The sequence below is a fragment of the Balaenoptera physalus genome (genome assembly GCF_965194825.1).
Source record: "Balaenoptera physalus genome assembly, contig: HAP1_SCAFFOLD_1154, whole genome shotgun sequence".
Taxonomy (NCBI): Eukaryota; Metazoa; Chordata; class Mammalia; order Artiodactyla; family Balaenopteridae; genus Balaenoptera; species Balaenoptera physalus.
This window is the reverse complement of record NW_028125640.1, coordinates 154,576-174,247: the sequence shown is the minus strand read 5'-3', so window position 1 is coordinate 174,247 and position 19,672 is coordinate 154,576.

The following is a 19,672-nucleotide window of genomic DNA, read 5'->3' as shown; positions in this document are numbered from 1 at the left end:
CCTTTGAGTCTCCTTATCTATTCCTCTTGCCCTAACCCCTGCTTCACCAACGTGCACATGGACCATTTCAACAACTTTCTAATTCATCTTCCTACCTCTAGAATCTTTCTCTCTAATACAACTTCTATACTCTCTCCAAAGCATCTCTCCATTCCAATGTTTAAGTATTCCAGTTACTTATCCATTTTCCTGTTTGAGGATATGTTCATGAATAAAAACAGTATAAAGATATACGTAAAGGTGATACACATTAATGCAGGATAGTAGTTGCCTCTAGAGGTATAAGGAGGAGTTAGAGAAAGGTTCAACCTAGTAATATAACTCTTTATATGCTTTATATTTAAAAAGTCAAGTATTTTAAACATTTTTGTAGACCACAAAAGAGTTGATGTTATCGTGTTACTACTAGTAGGGCTACCAATAAAATAATAAATAGATAACATTTTTGGCAGTAGGTTTCTGCTTCTAGCCATATAAGTAAGTGAAGTGCTGGACTTCCCAAAACAACTATAAAACTGAACAATGTGTATGAAGCATCTGTTTTCAGGTATGAGACAACATTCAGGGTAGGACTGTGAACTTGAGGGGAGGAAACGCAAGAAGTGAGCCCGTGGGCATTCTGGCTTTCTATCTGGGGACACTTTTCTGGCTCAGCATAAGGAGGAGCAAGCCAAGCCGAGCTGTCATCCTGGTGAGCTAAGGAATCAAGGAGACAAGTTCTGGGCTGCTGAAGCAGCTGGAATTTTTGGACAGAGTACCTGAGAAAAGGGAGCTGTACAGAGAGGTGACCTCAGAAGTCAGCATGATAATTCACCTCAATTTCTGGGCTGAGGACCAGACTATGTATGAAAGGGCTAGACTTTAGAGATCAAATATTTTGAGGAGATTAGCTGAAAAATGATTCTGGGAGATGTTGGGATTTTAGACCAGCCAGAGTGGAGACACCTCCCTGAGTAATGCACACATTGTTATTACTCCAGAAAGACCATAACTTAGGGATGAGGGCCATGCTCTAAGACTAATTTCAAAACTGAAACAGACCTGCCCTAACATAGAATGAAAAAAGTTTGACAGGACCCAAAGACCCAGAAAAAAGTTTGACAGGACCCAAAGACCCCACCAATGACTTAGTAGTAATTTAAATACAAAGAAAAGCACATCTAGGTAAAATGTAATCAAACTGCTGAAAACCAAAGGTGAAGAGAAAATCATAAAAGCTGTCATATTTTTAAAAATATACTAAAAAAAGAGAAGGAAGAGTATGAATAATGGCTGACTTCTCATCACGAATAATGGAGGCCATTATGATGAGAAGACAATGGAATGACACATTAAAGTTCTACAAGAAAGAAAAAATGAAACAAAACAAAACACAGAATTCCTATAGTGCAGTTGTGATGGCAGGAGCTGCAGCTACCATCTTCTACTTTTACTGGGGACTCTTACCTATGACTGAATGCAATCTCTAACTAATTCAAGAAATAACTTTGGTTGAGCACTTATTATATACTAAGTGTGTTGGATGTGGTCATTTCTTTTGTCATTTAAACTCCCAAAGCCCTTTGAAGTGGGCATTCTGCACCTCAGTTTACAGATGAGTAAACTGAAACAGAAAAGTAAACAGTAAACAGAAAATTTCACCTCCTTCAGGTGAGCATTTCTTCCTAAAGAAAACTAACCAGCTCTTCCTCTATATGTGCCTGTCTAGTGTATATCTTATCTAGCAACTGACACAGATTTTAGGCATAAAAACATACACTTTGGACATATCCAGAGAATCCCTTTGCAGCCTGGAATGGCTGCAATGGCATCGCTAGTGCTTGAACAGCATTTAATATATACTTTTTAAAAGTAAAATCAAGAGAATACACTGTCTTACAGTATATTCTTCAGAGTTGTCATTATTAAGAAGACTAGCTGTGCAGTGGAGACAAGAGCCAAGTGGCAATTAGTGGAGAGTTTTACCACTAGGAAACCAAAAACTAAAAAGTTCTTACAATCTGCGGTCTCCCTCCAGGACCACTGCTTGCTGGTGTCTACCCTCCAGTGCCTTGGACCCTTGAGCTATGGTCTATGTTTCTACCAGTGTAATTCACCATGTTAACAGAGTGCAGGAGAAAAAACATATAAACATCTCAATAGAAGGAAAAAAGGCATTTGACAAAATTTAATACCCATTCATGTCAAAAACTCTCAGCAAATTAAGAGTAAAAGGGAACTTCCTCAATATGATAAAGAGCATCTGCAATAATCCTACAGCTAACATAATACTTAATAGTTAAATATTGAACACTTCCCCCCGTAAGACCTGAAGTCTTGGGCAGAACTTACAGGAAAGATTTCGAGATACAGGTTTCCCTCACCATCACAAAGTAGAACATTCCTATGAAACCTTCACAATTTGAAATGACTTAAAGCAAAGAAGCAATTACTTTAGGGCACGTCTTACTAACGGGTGCACAAAATAAATGGAGGTAAAGCAAGACGCTCACAGACACAGTTGCAAGCGATGGCAGCTGGATGCTGAGATGTTGAGTGCAGTTTCTGGGGAAGGAGCTTGGCGGGGCCACTTTCACTGCTCAGGATGCGCGCTGCCTCTATAAGGGCGCACTGCAGAACAGACGCCGAACACTACTTTTGCTTTCACCTTTTCTCATAAAAGCGAAAATCCTCTTCAGATTTCTTTCGGTTAGTGAAAACAATACTAATGTAGGTCTTTCCTAAAGGTGAAGTGGTGCAAAGTGGAGGGTGCCTGTAGTTCCCCACCTGACTGTGCCCTTTGCTCCTCCTGAAGAACTAGATCTTTGGTTTTGTGACTTTGGGATTATTTCTCTAACAGTCTTGAAGCACCATGTACCTAAAGGTTGATTGGATGGTCAACCTTGAGGGCTCAGCACCTGTCAGAACTCAGAACGTTCAGGATCAGTCAACCCCCCATCTGCTCCCCATACCACCAAAGCACTGGGGGTTTTGGGGACTATTTTGATTTTTGTTTGGTTCGTTTCATTTACTGTATTACAAGCAACTTACATAAGCTTCCTGGCTGTTAGCACACAGATCAAGAATGAACTAGGCAACATGCACCTTTCCCCACATTTTTCAATAGTTCTCCAGCAAGAGCTTGAAATTTGCTCAGAAAAGCTTATGATTGCCTAACAGACGGTTTCTTGTTACCATGCTGTTCATCTTTCCCAGGTAGGGCCTGAGTCATCCATCAGTGGTTCAGGGTTTGTGTACCCCAGCATATTGTCAGGGCCGGGCCCTGCTGTCCTTGAGTGGAAACCCAAGAAGTCTGTTGTCCCTGGCAGCCTACCAGCCAGACCTATGACAGAGGGGAGCCCAGACTCTGGAGGTGAGACCCAGAAAAGAGCCTGACCTATTTCTTGCTTAGGAAACATCCAGAGAAGCTGCATGATCAGAATGCAAGGATCTGCCTACGAGGATTCTGAGGTCGCCCTGCTCCCATCTAGTGTTATCTTCCAGGAGACGGGACTTCCCCTCCCATTCCCAATGCTCCAGGACACACAGAGCCAGCCCATATGGAGTGAACTCTCCCAGGGTATTTTTAAAGTCCTAGCTTTTGGATAACTGCCCAGCTCTGTCTGTCTGCCCAGCTGCTCCCTTCTGAGAAGGCCCTGAGCTGCCTTCCTTCTTGAGATTCCTCACTGGGGTCTCTCTTGTATGCAGCTCTGACTGTGGGCTGCTGAATCCATTGGGGGTAACTTCATCTCCAGGGGAGATTAGGCAAAGTCTGCTATTAGGGAACTCAACAGACCCACCTGCAAATCCAGCAGCTGGTGCCCTGAATGTACAGAGGAAACTATTTGTTTCCTTAGGAGTGCTTGTACCTTCGATGAGACAGACCAACAAAGAATGAAACAGTTTTCAGGACATTCTAATTAATTGCTATGCTCATAATAGTTGGCATTTGCAAGCACTTATTTTATACCTTCATGATGCTGTGGGTTCTACATAATCTCATTTAATCCTCCTGAGAACCCAATGCATTGGATAGTTTTACTGTTCCTATTTTGCCGCTGTGGGTAGTGAGACTCAGAATAGAAATGATACTGTCAAGGCTGAACACTAAGTGGCAGAGCCAGGAACCAGCCAATAAAGTGTAATTCTAAAACAAACAAACAAACAAAACCCCCCAAACTGGTTTGTTAAGTAGAAGTTAGTCATTTACACTCTTGGGAGTAAGTCACTATTTCATTTTATATTTATCACAGTGAGGAAAGAAGATACTGGTCATCATCAGACATGTGTCCTAGAGCTTTTACTGGCGTGTTGAAAAATTCAGAGGATATAAGGATGATTCCCTGGCAGGAGTGGTAATGGCCAAAGAGGCATGCAAAAATCTAGGGAAAACAAATCATCCTAATATTCCTACAAGAAAAAAGGGAAAAGCAGACAAAACAGAAATACATAAACCAAACATATAAATGAAAAGTCTAATTACAGAGAGGCTCCACTGATGAGCTCTGATGAGAAAAGGAGGATATCCTCACTTTATCCCATAAGTGAGGATAAATAGCACCTGCGCATGTACCTGTAGGAAGAGTGGTATGATGGGGAGAGCTTCCATGATAAGGAAAAGAGCTGCCATTGGTGAGTACCCACTTTATGCCAAGTCCATATCCGTGTTCTAGTCAAATCCAAATAATAACTCATATTATTGGTATGATTATAACCAGCAACTGCTTCCTCCCTCCCCACCTCACCCTCCTCCCCGTGCTTTGTTGGCACCTTGCAGTAGGAGGAAAATATAATAAAGGTACTGAAATAAATCTGTATTTCAGTAAGTCATTTGAGACAGGTCCTATGGATTGCCTAAGGATAAAGAGGGAAAATGCATGGTGGATGACGTAAGGTGAAGTGGTCTCATAATTGATCGAACAACTCAGTTTGTTGTCAGAGGACCCTGGTTTGCATCTGGATATACCACTTCTCAGATGGGAGACGTTGCTCACATTATTTAAACTCTCTGAACTACAGATTTCTTAGGTGCAAAATAAAGATAATAACACTATTTACTTCATAAGGATTAAGTTAGATTATGTATATTAAAGGCATCTTATAAACTATAATGGTATTACATGACAATAACTATTAATATCCAGCAATATTACCAGTAGAGGATTACAAAGCTTTGATCTTGACCCTATTTTAGTCAACATTTTATCCAAGACATGGATGAAGACAGGAAACACCAGAGCTGGCAATGAAAGCTGATACATTTGATGTCTTTATAATTCAGAGTTTATGCTAGAGTTAGGACAGTCATAGTGATTTTAGCAGGCTGGAATATTCAACAAACCCAATAAGAAAAAAATTTATCAAGAATGAACTTTTATATCTGTGCTTGGCCAAAAACAAAATTCCACAAGGACAGAATGAGGAAGCAGTTCACTGAAGGAGGGTCTGGGAGATTTGGTTAACCTCGAGCCCAGTCTGAAAGAGCTATGTGAGGTGGCTGCAGAAAAAGCAACAGAATTTTAGGCTGTGTTTATAGAAGTAGGGGCTATAGTCTAGTACTCTTCTTGGGCCAGTACCCATCTGGGGTCCTTTGTTTAATTCTGGAGATGGCATTAAAGGACAAGCAAGATGACCAGGTTTCTAGTAAATGAGAAATGGTTGAAGGGATTAGAAGTGCCTGGGTGAGAGAAGAGTAAATAGTGGTAGTAATAATTATAATCACCATCACCACAGCAATGGTTAATACTTACTGAGTACTTACATGTCTAGAATTAATATCTGTTATCTCACTTAATGCTCGCAAAAACCTTGGGAGGTAGGTACCATTGTTATCCCTGCTTCCTCATTTTATAGATGACAAAGCCGACTTAGAGAGACTAGTGGCTCACTCAAGTTTATACAGCTAGTACATGAAGGAGCATATTTTTGAACTCAAGTATTCTTATCTAGAACTGGTACTTTTAGCCAACTTGCTCTGCTGCTTTCTTAGAGCTGGGGAAAGTAAAACAGCTAACAAAATATTTGAAGGACTATCATGTGGAATAGAGATCAGCCCTTTTTAATATAGTTCTAGAAGGTAGTGCTAATGTAATAGGGGAGAACTTCTGTATTCCATTACAAGTTCGTCACTAAAGGGATGTTTCCTATAAGCTTAAATTAGACAAAATGGCCCATCTCTGGGAACCCTGCCTCCTAGGTAATGAGCATTAAGCTAAAAAACCTTTGTTTAGCTCTTAGGAAACATCCTGACCAGGCCCACCTGTGAATGACTGCAGGGAGGAAGAAATTAACACATCCCCTCTGGAGGTGGACCGGAACCAGCAAGTGTTTGACTTTACTCCCTCCCCTTTTAGTATAAAAGAAGCCTAAGTTCTAACTCAGGCAAGATGGTTCTTGGGGATGTGAGTTCGTCATCTTTTCAGTCCGCTGGCTTTCTGAATAAAGTCGCTATTCCTTTCCCCAACAACTTGGTCTCGGTAACACTGAGTCTAGGAAATGTAAAACTCCAGAAGGGAGATTTAGGCTAGGCATTAGTTAGCAAGGAGAGTCCATCTAACTGTTAGAGACTATGGCATGGGCTGCATTGCCGAGTTTCTCTCTCCAGCCTCTTGCCAAGCAGAGGTGGGATGGCCGGCCCCAGTTGGAAAATTTTCAGGTAAGGCCTTAGCATCTGCCGGGACCACTTGTACTGAGGATCTTCCCTTCAGAATTCTCTGAAGTAACAGTGGCTACCCCAGCGCTTGGCAGTTGGAACAAGGAATCGACATTCGGCAGCTGGCGAGCTCCATACGGTAGGGTAAGTCACTCCAGTGTGTACAGCTGGGAACTTTATTTTCTCTCCGTTTGGGGCTTTTTCTCTGGAATAAGCCAATTTGTTTTGCATTTGAGTGGGGTACACTGTTGGAGAGAGGAAAGAGTTGCTGGACTTCTCCCCGATTTGTGAACAGGTTCATTTGTTTGTTTGGATGCTGGCATTTGTGAGTGAAGTTTGTGTTTTGTTTGTCTTGAATTTCTGTCTTTAAAAATGGGGAATGTTTCAACAATCCCTAAAGTCCTCTGAGGCGCATTTTGGATAATTGATCTGATTACAGCTATGAACACATGGGTGAGAGGAAGATGATATTTTATTGTAAAAATGTGTGGCCAGAGTACCTGTTAGGATCTCCGCAAGGTGTTCAGGCAGGGTTATCTTGGGACTCTGTGCACCGTGTACTGCTATCCTTGCTGTGATAATTACGCTGTTTATGATCTCCTGTGTCATTGGTATATGTAAAACCCCAAGACCAAACTTGAGGGTTTATTTAGGATTTTCTGTTTGTCCTTTGGGTTTTTCATTTTATCTTGTTTGGTACTGTTTCTCCATTTACAGCCAAATCAGTTGTGATATTTAAAACTTTTACTGATGTCAAATGTAGGAAAGGAACAGGAAAAATAAATAAATAAATAAATAAACCTGTCTGTTCTTCTCCAAGAGTGGGACATTCCCAGGAAGAAGAGAAAGGTTCCACTTGGTTCCTAAAATCACCAGAAGCTACGAATAGAAGTGCCTTTTCCATAAATATTAGTAAAAATGGTTTAGTCATCTAGACAGGTGACCTTGATTTGTCCCATCTGCCAGAAACCCAGTTTGAATCCAACCTCTTTTGTAACTGATAGGTTTTACATTGTTGTACCTGATTCATGGCTGAAACTTTGGAATGGGAACTATGAGGTCCCTGTGCTTTTTTATTTTTATTTATTACTATACTTCTTATGGTTCATAACATATAAACACAGACTAGTTCATTGGTGAAAATAGATTAATAAAACTCTTTGCGTCAATGTATCATGCCTTGCATTTCCCTTGACATTCAATGTCAAATCATAAATGAACTACTTTTAAAAAAACTTGGCCCCCTTATATAACAAAATAACTTTTAAAATGTTTATATTTATTATGAAAATAACAATATATAGATGGCAAACAATAAAATATAGAAAAATAACAGACATGAATATATATTTATATGATATAAAATATTATCTTCTATTTGGTATAAAGTTAGTTGTGCTGTATTAAAAAATTGCTATTAATTTATATCAATTATATATCTCACTTTTTACAATTTGAACTTTTCTTGAAGTCCAATTTTTTTTCCAGTAGAAATGGGAAAAATATTTTTCCTAACTGATGGACTATTCTTTAAAACATTGAAGTAATCTTTACATGTTCTTAATTATGAAAGCATATTTAGTATTTCCCCTTTGACCTCCTTCCCCAGCATATTGACTAACGCATCATCAGAATAGTAGTTTCCTATGGTGCATTTTGTGTGCTGACGTTCCCCCAAGAGACTGCATTTCTTACCTCCTCATTCTAAGTCTCTCTTCACGTCTAGAGGATACATTTTCTCAATGTAAACATGTTTAAAAAGAAAATAGTCAACATTAGCCCATTTTATGAAGTCCAGATCCATTTGCTTTCATATTCATACAGAAATATTATGAGAACTGTCCAATACACAACTAACAAAAAGGGTAATCATAATATCAATGATCCTAGAGCACTAACAGAGCAGAAAACCTGAATTTCAACGATAGTCCTTGTCTCCATTTTGTCATCTGTAAAATGAGAGGTTATAGATCTTTCTGTCTCTCTGCTTGTCTCTCTCCCTCTAATTCTTTCTCACTCTCTGCAGCCAACATCTTTAGAGAAACTCTTCTCACATTAACAGGTGAACATGCTCAAAGAGGATTCCATAAACTCACGCCAGACTCCTTTGCTGCTAGGAAAAGGCATGTCTCTTAGGTTCTGTCAAGTACACATATGCATAAAAGAAAAATACGGGGAAGAACCTAATAAAATTTAGAAACTCGTTTTGTAGCACAACACTTGTGGCAATCAAATCACGTTTATATATTTACTACTGGTCTTATCACATTTCCAAAATGCCCAAAGTTTGGTACCTTCTGGGAGACAACCTGAAGGGCTTGGAATAAATGATCCGCATCAATTAAAAGTCTATAGTGACATTTTTTCAAGAGTTAAAATGTGTGCATTTGGAAAAGAAAGTGAAGAAGTATAAATTATACCTGTGTTAAAACTTCTGATACATTCATAGAATTTTTGTTCTTCATTGCAGCAGTCTGGGCTCTACTTTTTGTAGGATTGTTTTTGGGTTTTTTTTCTTTCTTTTTTTCTTTTATTGCCTTGGCAGTAATTACTGTTAGCTTTTTTTTTTTAATTTTTATTTTATATTGGAGTATATTTGATTTACAATGTTGTGTTAGTTTCAGGTGCACAGCAAAGTGATTCAGTTATACATATATCTATTTTTCAGATTCTTTTCCCATATAGGTTATTACAGAGTATTGAGTAGAGTTCCCTGTGCTATATGGTAGGTCCTTGTTGATTAGGTATTTTATATATAGTAGTGTGAATATGTTAATCCCAAACTCCTAATATATCCTTCCCCCCTCCTTTCCCCTTTGGTAACCAAAAGTTTGTATTCTAAGTCTGTGAGTCAGTTTCTGTCTTATAAATAAGTTCATCTGTATCTTTTTTTAGATTCCACATATAAGTGATAATCATACAATATTTGTCTTTGTCTGACTTACTTCACTTAGTATGATAATCTCTAGGTCCATCCATGTTGCTTCAAATGGCATTATTTCATTCTTTTATATGGCTGAGTAGTATTCCATTGTATATATGTACCACATCTTCTTTCTCCATTCCTCTGTCAATGGACATTTAGGTTGCTTCCATGTCTTGGCTATTGTAAACAGTGCTGCAATGAACATTGGGGTGCATGTATGTTTTCAAATTATGACTTGAATGGAATATTACTCAACCATAAAAAGAAATGAAATTGAGTTATTTATAGTGAGGTCTATGGACCTAGAGTCTGTCATACAGAGTGAAGTAAGTCAGAAGGAGAAAAACAAATACCGTATGCTAACACATATATATGGAATCTAATTAAAAAAAAAAGGTTCTGAACCACCTAGGAGCAGGACAGGAATAAAGACGCAGATGTAGAGAATGGACTTGAGGACACGGGGAGTGGGAAGGGTAAGCTGGGACGAAATGAGAGAGTGGCATGGACTTATATACACTACGAAACGTAAAATAGATAGCTAGTGGGAAGCAGCTGCATAGCACAGGGAGATCAGCTCCGTGCTTTGTGACCACATAGAGGGGTGGGATAGGAAGGGTGGGAAGGAGACACACGAGGGAGGATATATGGGGATATATGTAGAAGTATAGCTGATTCATTTTGTTATACAACAGCAACTAACACAACAATGAAAACAATTATACTCCAATAAAGATGTTTAAAAACAAAACAAAACAAAAGATTGGCTTAATAAGGTTGTTGAGTTATTGAGATGTTAACTAGACATGGAACACAATTCAGTTCTAAGCTACTTTTGGATAGTAGACAAGAACTTTCTTTCTCAGTCTACTCATGTTGACTTCTGAATAATAGAAACAAAATGTAATAAAGAGGTAGTACACGAAAAATAATATACCTATCCCAATGCAAAAACGTTTTCTATTATAGTTCCCTGTAAGAATGTTAAATCAAATGGTTATTGTGACTAGGAAGAGAGATTCAGGTTAAAAAGTTATTTGTAAGATTGTAGGATGAACTTCAAACATTAAATGAGACAGAAAGAGAAGATGAATCTCTCCTGAGACAAAGAGAGAAGGAAAGATATCTTTTGCTCTGGTTTTCTTCAGCATACACTTATGGTGCTTACTATGTGCTGGGCAAGGTTCTAAGTACTTTGCAAATATTACTTTGTTTAGTCTGCATTAACAATCTTTGTGGTCTAGGCATTATGTTACTCGTGCTCACTTGAGGAAATAGATGCACGCAGACATTAGGTATTATTTTCTGAAGTCACAGAGCTGGCCCAGGGCAGTATCAGGCTTCCAACCCAGGCTCATAGTCACTATGCTGTCCAGCCTGTTTTCCTTTCTAGAACCACATGCAATCTGCCAATGTCAAATGCATTGAACATACTTTCCCTTCAAGAAGAAACATATCCATGAAATTCTCTCCCTGTACTTGCATGGAGCACTCAGTTCTCTGCAGCCCCTGAGCCCTTCTGCCTATCTGCATATCCAGGTAGACCAAAGAAAGCCTTAGAGATAGAATACATATATAGATATATATCATATATATGTATTGTACACTAAACACACCTAAATCTCCATTTCCCTAAATCACACGTATACACATACATTCTTGGTCTCTGTGAAGGCTAAGCCATTGTGTAGTGGCTTTGGGTTGGCTACTGAACCTTCTAAGTCTGTTTCTGTACCTATAAACTAAGAATAAATGCATTATCTACCTCACTGGCTGAACAGAACTTATATTTTCCTCCTACACACTTACATCTTGGTGCTTCTCATTCCTTAGAAAATTCAGCTGTCACTAACACATTCCCTATTCTTAACATGAAACACTTCTCCCTCTACTCCAGACACAGATGACTTGATCAGGGCACATGTATTCAGAGGAAGTGTGACCTTATTTAGGCTGAACACATTAGAGACACCAAAATCAAGAACCAGAGATACCAGGACCGAGATGGTGAGAACCAGAAGGTTAGGGAACTCCTGGAGTGAAGGCTGCATTTTAGGGACTGTCCTGCTGGGGTCATGAGCAAGTAAAGGGAACACGTGGAACCAGGAGGATGTGACAGCTGCTCTGAGAAGTAGAGATGGTGCTTCAGGCAGCTCTGAAGGTACAGAGAGGGTACCTTTAGGTCTGAGACATCATTCTGCTACTCCAAGCATGGGGAGGCTACCTCTGTCACTTTGTCTCCTAGGAAACCCCTCTGCTTTTGGCTTCAGATAGTGTGCATGAGATTGTGGTCACTTGCAATCAAGTGATTTCCAAACTTGTGGGCTTATTGTAAAGATTAAATGAAATTAGACAAGGAAGCACCCCCCAAGAGAGTTGTAGGGCAACCAAAAGCACCATCCTCTGACATCCGATGCAAATTAAAACAAAAGGAGCAGAGAGCAGGCCACCCTAGGTTCCTGGAGCATGGGCCCATGTGTGGTGTGGTGAGTCCAAAGGGACAGGGGGTGGGGCCAGACCTGATGGGCAGCACAAAAGGTCTGCAGACTTCTCTAGAGATGAGCAGAGGGAGTGAGTCTGTGTTTGGGGAATGGAGAGGAATTGAAGTCATATGCTAAATTCACCAAAATTGAAGTCATATGCTAAATTCACCAAAACTATTAAAAGATAGTTTGCTCCAGCAGAACCCAGCACAGGTGGAACCCAGTGGAGGCAGAACCCAGCAGAAAATAATGACCTTTTAGGTTTGGAGTGTCCTTATTCACAAAAGAACCACAAAGGTGGGATCTTTGTTCACGAGCCGGGGGTCAGGCCAAAGCTCCTGCAGTGGGAGTTCTGAGTCCAAACCACTGGACTAACAGAGAAGCTCAGACCCCGTGGAATATTCATCAGAGTGCGGTCTCACAGAGGTCCTCATCTCAGCACCAAGACCCAGCTCTACCCAACAGCTTACAAACTCCAGTGTTGGAAGCCTCAGGCCAAACAATCAATAACAGAGGAACAAAATCCCACTCATTAAAAAAAAAAAAAAAGTGACAGCAACAAAATATGTCACAGAAGAAGGAGCAAGGTAAAAACTTACAAGACCAAATAAATGAAGAGGAAATAGGCAATCTACTTGAAAAAGAATTCAGAGTAATGATAGTAAAGATGATCCAGAATTGTGGAAATAGAATAGAGGTATGGATTGAGAAGATACAAGAAATGTTTAACAAAGATCTAGAAGAACTAAAGAACAAACAAACAGAGATGAACAACACAATAACTGAAATGAAAAATACACTAGAAGGAATCAGTAACAGAATAACTGAGGCAGAAGAACGAATAAGTGATCTGGAAGACAAAATGGTGGAAATAACTCCTGAGGAGCAGAATAAAGAAAATAGGATGAACAGAATTGAAGACAATCTCAGAGACATCTGGGGCAACACTAAACGTACCAACATTCTAATTATACTGGTTACAGAAGAAGAGAAAAGGAAAGGGTCTGAGAAAATATTGCAGAGATTATAGTTGAAAACTTCCCTAACATGGGAAAGGAAAAGGCCCTGGGTTGGGGGGGTGGGGGTGCTGGGCCTAGGCTCAGTGCGACCAGAAGGGGCCTTGTCGTGTGGAGCATCAGGCCTGGGCTCTGCAGGCTCCCCGAGGCCCACTGGGTGGGGGGAAATGCAGGCCGCATTTCCTTCTGGTCCTCCAATCCCCTGAGGGTCTCTCCCTGTCCCTGTTGTTCCCCTCGTTGTGAATGGGCCCCTCTGTGCATGGGAATCCCTCCCCTCCTCCAGCTGCCCCTCAGGGGCTCCAGTCCCATCTGGCCTCCACTTCTCCTTCCCCTTCCCTCCCTCCATGTCCTACTGGGTCACTCAGGGGTTCCTCCAGTCCTCTTAGGTGTCCGAGGTCCCCCACCAACACCTGGTAGGTGTCCTAGTTGTGAGGAGACGCCAACTCTGCATCCTCCTACTCTGCCACCTTGACTCCAGCCCCCCAGCTTTTTTTCTGATGGAGATTTCCTTGAAGTCTAGGAGCTGAAATAATAAATAAAAACATGTAAAAAGAGGGAACAGCCACCACCAATTACGGCAGATTGGCTCTGTGCTGGGGTCCTTGTTCACCACTTAGCTAGGCTTGCTCTGAGCCTAGGGATTAGCCTGAGGTGAAAGCTTGAGGTCTTCTCAGGACTTTTCTGAGCATGTCATGCCTGGCCCTGCATGTGGCTTTCTAAATTCCCCTGCATACAGGCTGCTTTGAAAGTCCTAATTTCCCAAATAGTCTCACTTCCAGCTTCTACCTTGGGCTTTAAATGGTCTATTATATTTCTCCACCCAGAATCTCTTGACCCAGGCATCTGTTCATTTACAGTTGCCTTGTAGCTTTGCAAGTAGCACCTGCCATTTTTCTGTGTTCTGTGTTATGCAAAACAGACAAGAGCATCTTGCTTCAGGCTTTCAGGCTTTCAGTTTTCCCCCTGACAGGTTGGAATAGTGGTACACAATAATTTGTAAATAAGGTCTACTCTGCTCCAACCAGTTGGAATTGGAGAACTGGAAACCAGGCTGCTGCTGGCTCAAGACTAAGACCACTGTTATGTTGGGAGGAGTGGAACAAGAGTAAGTAAATGGCCACAAAACTTTCCTATCTCTTTGGCGATGATTTTCTCCAATTGGGCATTTGCTTGGTTGTGGAAACCTTTGATGATTTTCCAGAGCTCTTACGGAGTTGGTTTAGAAGCTTCTGATCGGTTTTTGTTTTGAATGTTTCTGTAGGGAAACGAGAGTTTGAAACTTCCTAGACCATCATTTTGCTGCAATCTTTCTTCCTTTAACTTTTGAAATAAGTTTTAGAATAAGCTTGTCTATTGTGACAAAAAAAAACCTGTTGGAAGTTGATAGGAATTGCATTTAAACCTACAGATCAATTTGGGAAGAATTCATATTTTACCATATTGAGTCTTCCAATCCATGAAAATAATATGCCTCTGTACTTTTCTTTTTACCACTTGTTTAATTGTTTTCATCAGAGTTTTGTAAGTTTCATTATACAGATCTACATTTTTTAAACATTTATATTAAACATCTCATTTTGAAGGCAGTTATTGTATACATTTATTTATTTATATTTATTTGTAGCACTTTTTATTTTTCTTAAACTGAGGTATAACTGACATACAACATTATATTAGTTTCAAGTGGACAACATAATGATTCAATATTTCTATATGTTGCAAAATTACGACCACAATAAGTCTAGTTAACATCCACCATCATATATTGTTACAATTTTTTTCTTGTGATAAGAACTTTTAAGATCTATTCTCTTAGAAACTTTCAGATATGCAGTACAGTATTTTTAACTAGAGTTGCCGTGTTTTACATTACATCCACATGATTTATAATATTTATTTTATAACTGGAAGTTTGTATGTTTTGACTACCTTCAGCCTTTTTGCCCACCTTCCTCACGCCCCACTTCCAGCAACCACCAAACTGTTCCCTGTATCTGTGAGTCTGTTTTGTTTGTTTTTCATTATTCCATATATGTGAGATCATACAGTATTTGTTTTTCTGTGTGTGACTTATTTTGCTTAGCATAACACCCTCAAGGTCTATCCATGCTGTCACAAGTGGCAAGATTTTATTCTTCTTTATGACTGAATAATATTCCATTATATATATATATATATATATATATATATACACACACACATATATATATATACACACACATATATATATATACACACACACACACACACACACACACACACATATATATATATATATATATATATATATACATCTCACATTTTCTTTATCCATTTATTCATCACTGGACATTTTGGTTGTTTCCATAGTTCGACTATTGTAAATAATGCTGCAATGAACATAGGGTTGCATATATCTTTTCAAGTTAGCGTTTTTATTTTCTTTGGCTAAATATCCAGAAGTGGAATTGATGAATTATATGGTAGTTCTATTTTTAATTTTTGAGGAAACTCCATGCTGTTTTCCATAATGGCTACACAAATTTACATTCCCACAAGCAGTGCACAAAGTTTCCCTTTTCTCCCTATCCTTGCTAACACTTATTATTTCTTCGCTTTTGATAATAGCCATTCTAACAGGTATAAGGTGATACCTCATTGTGGTTTTGATTTGCAATTTCTTGATGACTAATGATGTTGAGCATCTTTTTCTGTACCTGTTAACCAATTGTATATCGTCTTTGGACAATGTCTTTTCAGATCCTCTGCTTATTTTTTAATTGGAATTTTTTTGTTTGTTTTTGAGTTGTATGAATTCTTTACATGCTTTGGATATTAACCCCTTATTGGATAGATGATTTGCAAATATTTTCTCCTATTCACTAGGTTGCCTTTTCACTCTATTGATGGTTTCCTTTGCTGTGCAGAAGCTATTTAGTTTGATGTACTTCCACTTGTTTATTTTTGCTTTAGTTGCCTTTGCTTTTGGTGTCAAATCCCAAAAAGAAAAAAAAAAATCATTGACAAGATTGATGTTAAGGAGCTTACTGCCTATGTTTTATTCTAGGAGTTTTTATGGTTTCAGGTCTTACATTCAAGTCTTTAATCCATTTTGAGTTGAATTTGTGTATGGTGTAAGATACTGGTCCAGTTTCATTTTTTGTATGTGGCTATCCAGTTTTCCTAACACCATTTATTGAAGAGACTGTCCTTTATCTATTGTATACTCTTGGCTCCTTTGTTGTAAATTCATTGACCATATATGAATGGGTTTATTTCTGGGCTCTCTATCTTTTTCATTGATATGTGTCTCCCTTTATACCAATACTATACTGTTTTGATTACTATAGCTTTGTAATATAGTGTGAAATCAGGGAGCATGCATTTTCCAGCTTTCTTCTTGTTTCTCAAGATTTTCAGGGCCTTTTGTGGTTCCATACAAATTTTAGAATTGTTTGTTCTGTTTCTGTGAAAAATGTCACTGGAATTTTGATTGAGTTTTATTGAATCTGTAGATTGTTTGGGGAGTATGGACATTTTAATAATATCAATTCTTCCAATACATGAGCATGGGGTATCTTTGTGTCTTCTTCAATTTATTTCATCAATGTCTTATAGTTTCAGTGTACAGGTCTTTCACTTCCTTGGTTAAATTTATTCTTATTTTATTCTTTATGATACAATTGTAAATGGGATTGTTTTCTTAACTTCTCTTTTGGTTAGTTTGTTATTAGTGTGTAGAAATGTGACATACTTCTGTATAATGATTTTATATCCTGCAAATTTACTCAATTCATTTATTAGTTCTGACAGTTTTTCGATGGAGTCTTTAGGGTTTTCTATATATTGTGTCATGTCATCTGCAAATAGTAACAGTTTTACTTCTTTCTTCCCAGTTTGGATGCCTTTTATTTCTTTTCCTTGCATAATTGCCCTGGCTAGGACTTTTGTGGTCGCCTTTGTCTTGTTTCTGATCTTAGAGGAAAAGCTTTCACCTTTTCACTGTTGAATATGATGTTATTTGTGGGCTTGTCATATATGGTCTTTTTTATGTTGAGGTATGTTCCCTCCTCTATACCCACTTCATTGAGAGTTTTTATAATAAACTGATGTTGAGTTTTCTCAAAAGTCTTTTTGCATCTATTGAGAGGATCATACGATTTTCATTCTTCAAGTTGTTAATGTGGTATATCACATTGATTGATTTGCAGATATTGAACCATCCTTGCATCCTAGGAATAAATCTCACTGGATCATGTTATATGAACATTTTACTGTATTGTGGAATTTGTTGTTTACTCTCCACATGTTTGTGAATTTTCCAGTTTTCTTTTTGTAATCAATTTCTAGTTTCATACCATTGTAGTCAGAAAAGGAGCTTGATATAATTTAAATCTTCTTCAATTTGTTAACATTTGGTTTTAGCTTTACATATGATCTATCCTGGAGAATGTTCCATGTGTACTTGAGAAGAATGTATATTCTGTTGCTTTTGGATGGAATGTTATATATATATGTTAAATCCATCTGATCTAACATGTCATTTAAAGCCAATCTTTCTTTATCGATTTTCTGTGTGGATGATATATCTGTTGATGTAAGTACAATACTCAAGTCCCATACTATTATGGTATTGCTATTTCTCCTTTAAGGCCTATTAATATTTGCTTTATTTATTTAGGTGCTCCTATGTTCGACGCATAAATACTTACAAATGTTATATACTCTTATTGGATTGACCCTTTTATCCATATGTAATGTCCTTCTTTGTCTCTTGTTACAGTCTTTGTTTTAAAGTCTATTTTTTCTGATATAATTATAGATAGCTACCCCAGCTTTCTTTTGGTTTCCATTTGCATGGAATATCTTTTTCCATCCCTTCAATTTCATCTGTGTGTGTCTTTAGCTCTGAAGTGAGTTTCTTATAGGCCACATATAGATGGGTCTTCTTTTTTAATCCATTCAGCCACCCTATGTCTTTTGATTGAAGCCTTTCCTCCATTTACATTTAAAATAATTATTGATAAGTATGTATTTATTGCCATCTTGTTAATTGTTTCCTGGCAATTTTGTGATTTCTCTGTTCTTTTCTTCTCTTGCTCTCTTCCTTAGTGGCTTAATGACTTTCTTTAGTTGTATGTTTAGATTCCTTTCTTGTTATCTTTTGTGCATCTACTCTAGGTTTTTGCTTGGTGGTTACCATGAAGCTCACATATAACAACTTATATTTTAACAGTCTATTTTAAGTTGATAACAACTTAAGTTTGAATGCATTCTATAGGTCAAAGTTTTTACTCCTCCCTCCTCACATTTTATGTTTTTGATGACATATTTTACATGTTTTTATGTTGTATATCCCTTAACTAATATTTTAATTATAAGTCTTTTTACGAGTTTTGTCTTTTAACCTTCATACAGCTTTATAATTCATTAATCCACTACCTTTACTATATACACTTACCTTTACTGGTGAGATTTACACTTTCATGTGTTTTCTTGTTACTAATTAGCGCCCTTTCTTTTCAGCTTAAAGAAGTTCTTTTAACAATTCTTGTAAGGCTGAGTTAGTGGTGATGAACTCCTTAAACGTTTAGTCATCTGGAAAACTCTTATCTCTCCTTCAGTTCTGAATATAACTGGGTGAAGTATTTGCGGGGTGAAGTATTCTTGGTTGGAAAGATTTTTCTTTCAGCACTTTGAATATATTGTGCCACTCCCTTCTGAGCTGTAACATATCTGCTAAAAAATCTGATGATAGTCTTATGGAAGTTCTTTTGTATGTAACAAGTTGTATTTCTCTTGGTGATTTTAAGATTCCCTTGTTATCTTTAACTTTGACATTTTAATTTTAATATTTCTTGGTATGGATCTCTTTAGGTTGATCTGCTTTGGAGCTCTCTGGGCTTCCTGTATCTGGATGTCTGTTTCTTTCCCCAGGTTAGGAAAAGCTTTCAGATATTATTTCTACAAATGTTTTCTGCCCCTTTTTCTCTTCTCCTTCTGGAGTTCCTATAAGGTGAATGTTATTCCATTTGATGTGCCATAAGTCCCTTAAGCTATATTAATTATTTTCATTCTTTTTTCTTCCTTATTCTCTGATTGGATGAGTTCCTCTGACCTGTCTTTGAGTTCACCTATTCTTTCTTGTGCTTCATCTTCTGTATTTCTAAGTTCAGTTATTGCGTTCTCCAGTTCGGTGACTTCTATTTGGAACTTTCTTATATCTTCTATTCCTTGGTTGAAGTTCTCACTGTTTTCATCCATTTTCCTTCTGAGTTCAGTGAGCACTTTTATGACCATAACTTTGAACTCTTTATCAAGTAAATTACTTATGTTCATTTCATTAAGATTTTTTCCTGAGGTTTTATCTTGTTCTTTTTTTGGAGTATAGTCCTCTCTTTCTTCATTTTGCTTGACTCTCTGTGTTGTTTTCTATGCATTAAGTGAAATAGTCACATCTCCCAGTCTTGAAGAGCTGTGTGACAGATGAACCTTGTCATTTAACGCTGTCTACTCTTGGTTGCCTCTCAAACCTTTGTGATTGTCTAAGCAGTTTATTTTTAATAGACTTGGCACACCCTCCCAGCAGTTGAGGGTGTGCCAAGACCAGTGAGCATCCCAAACTGGAGGATCTCAG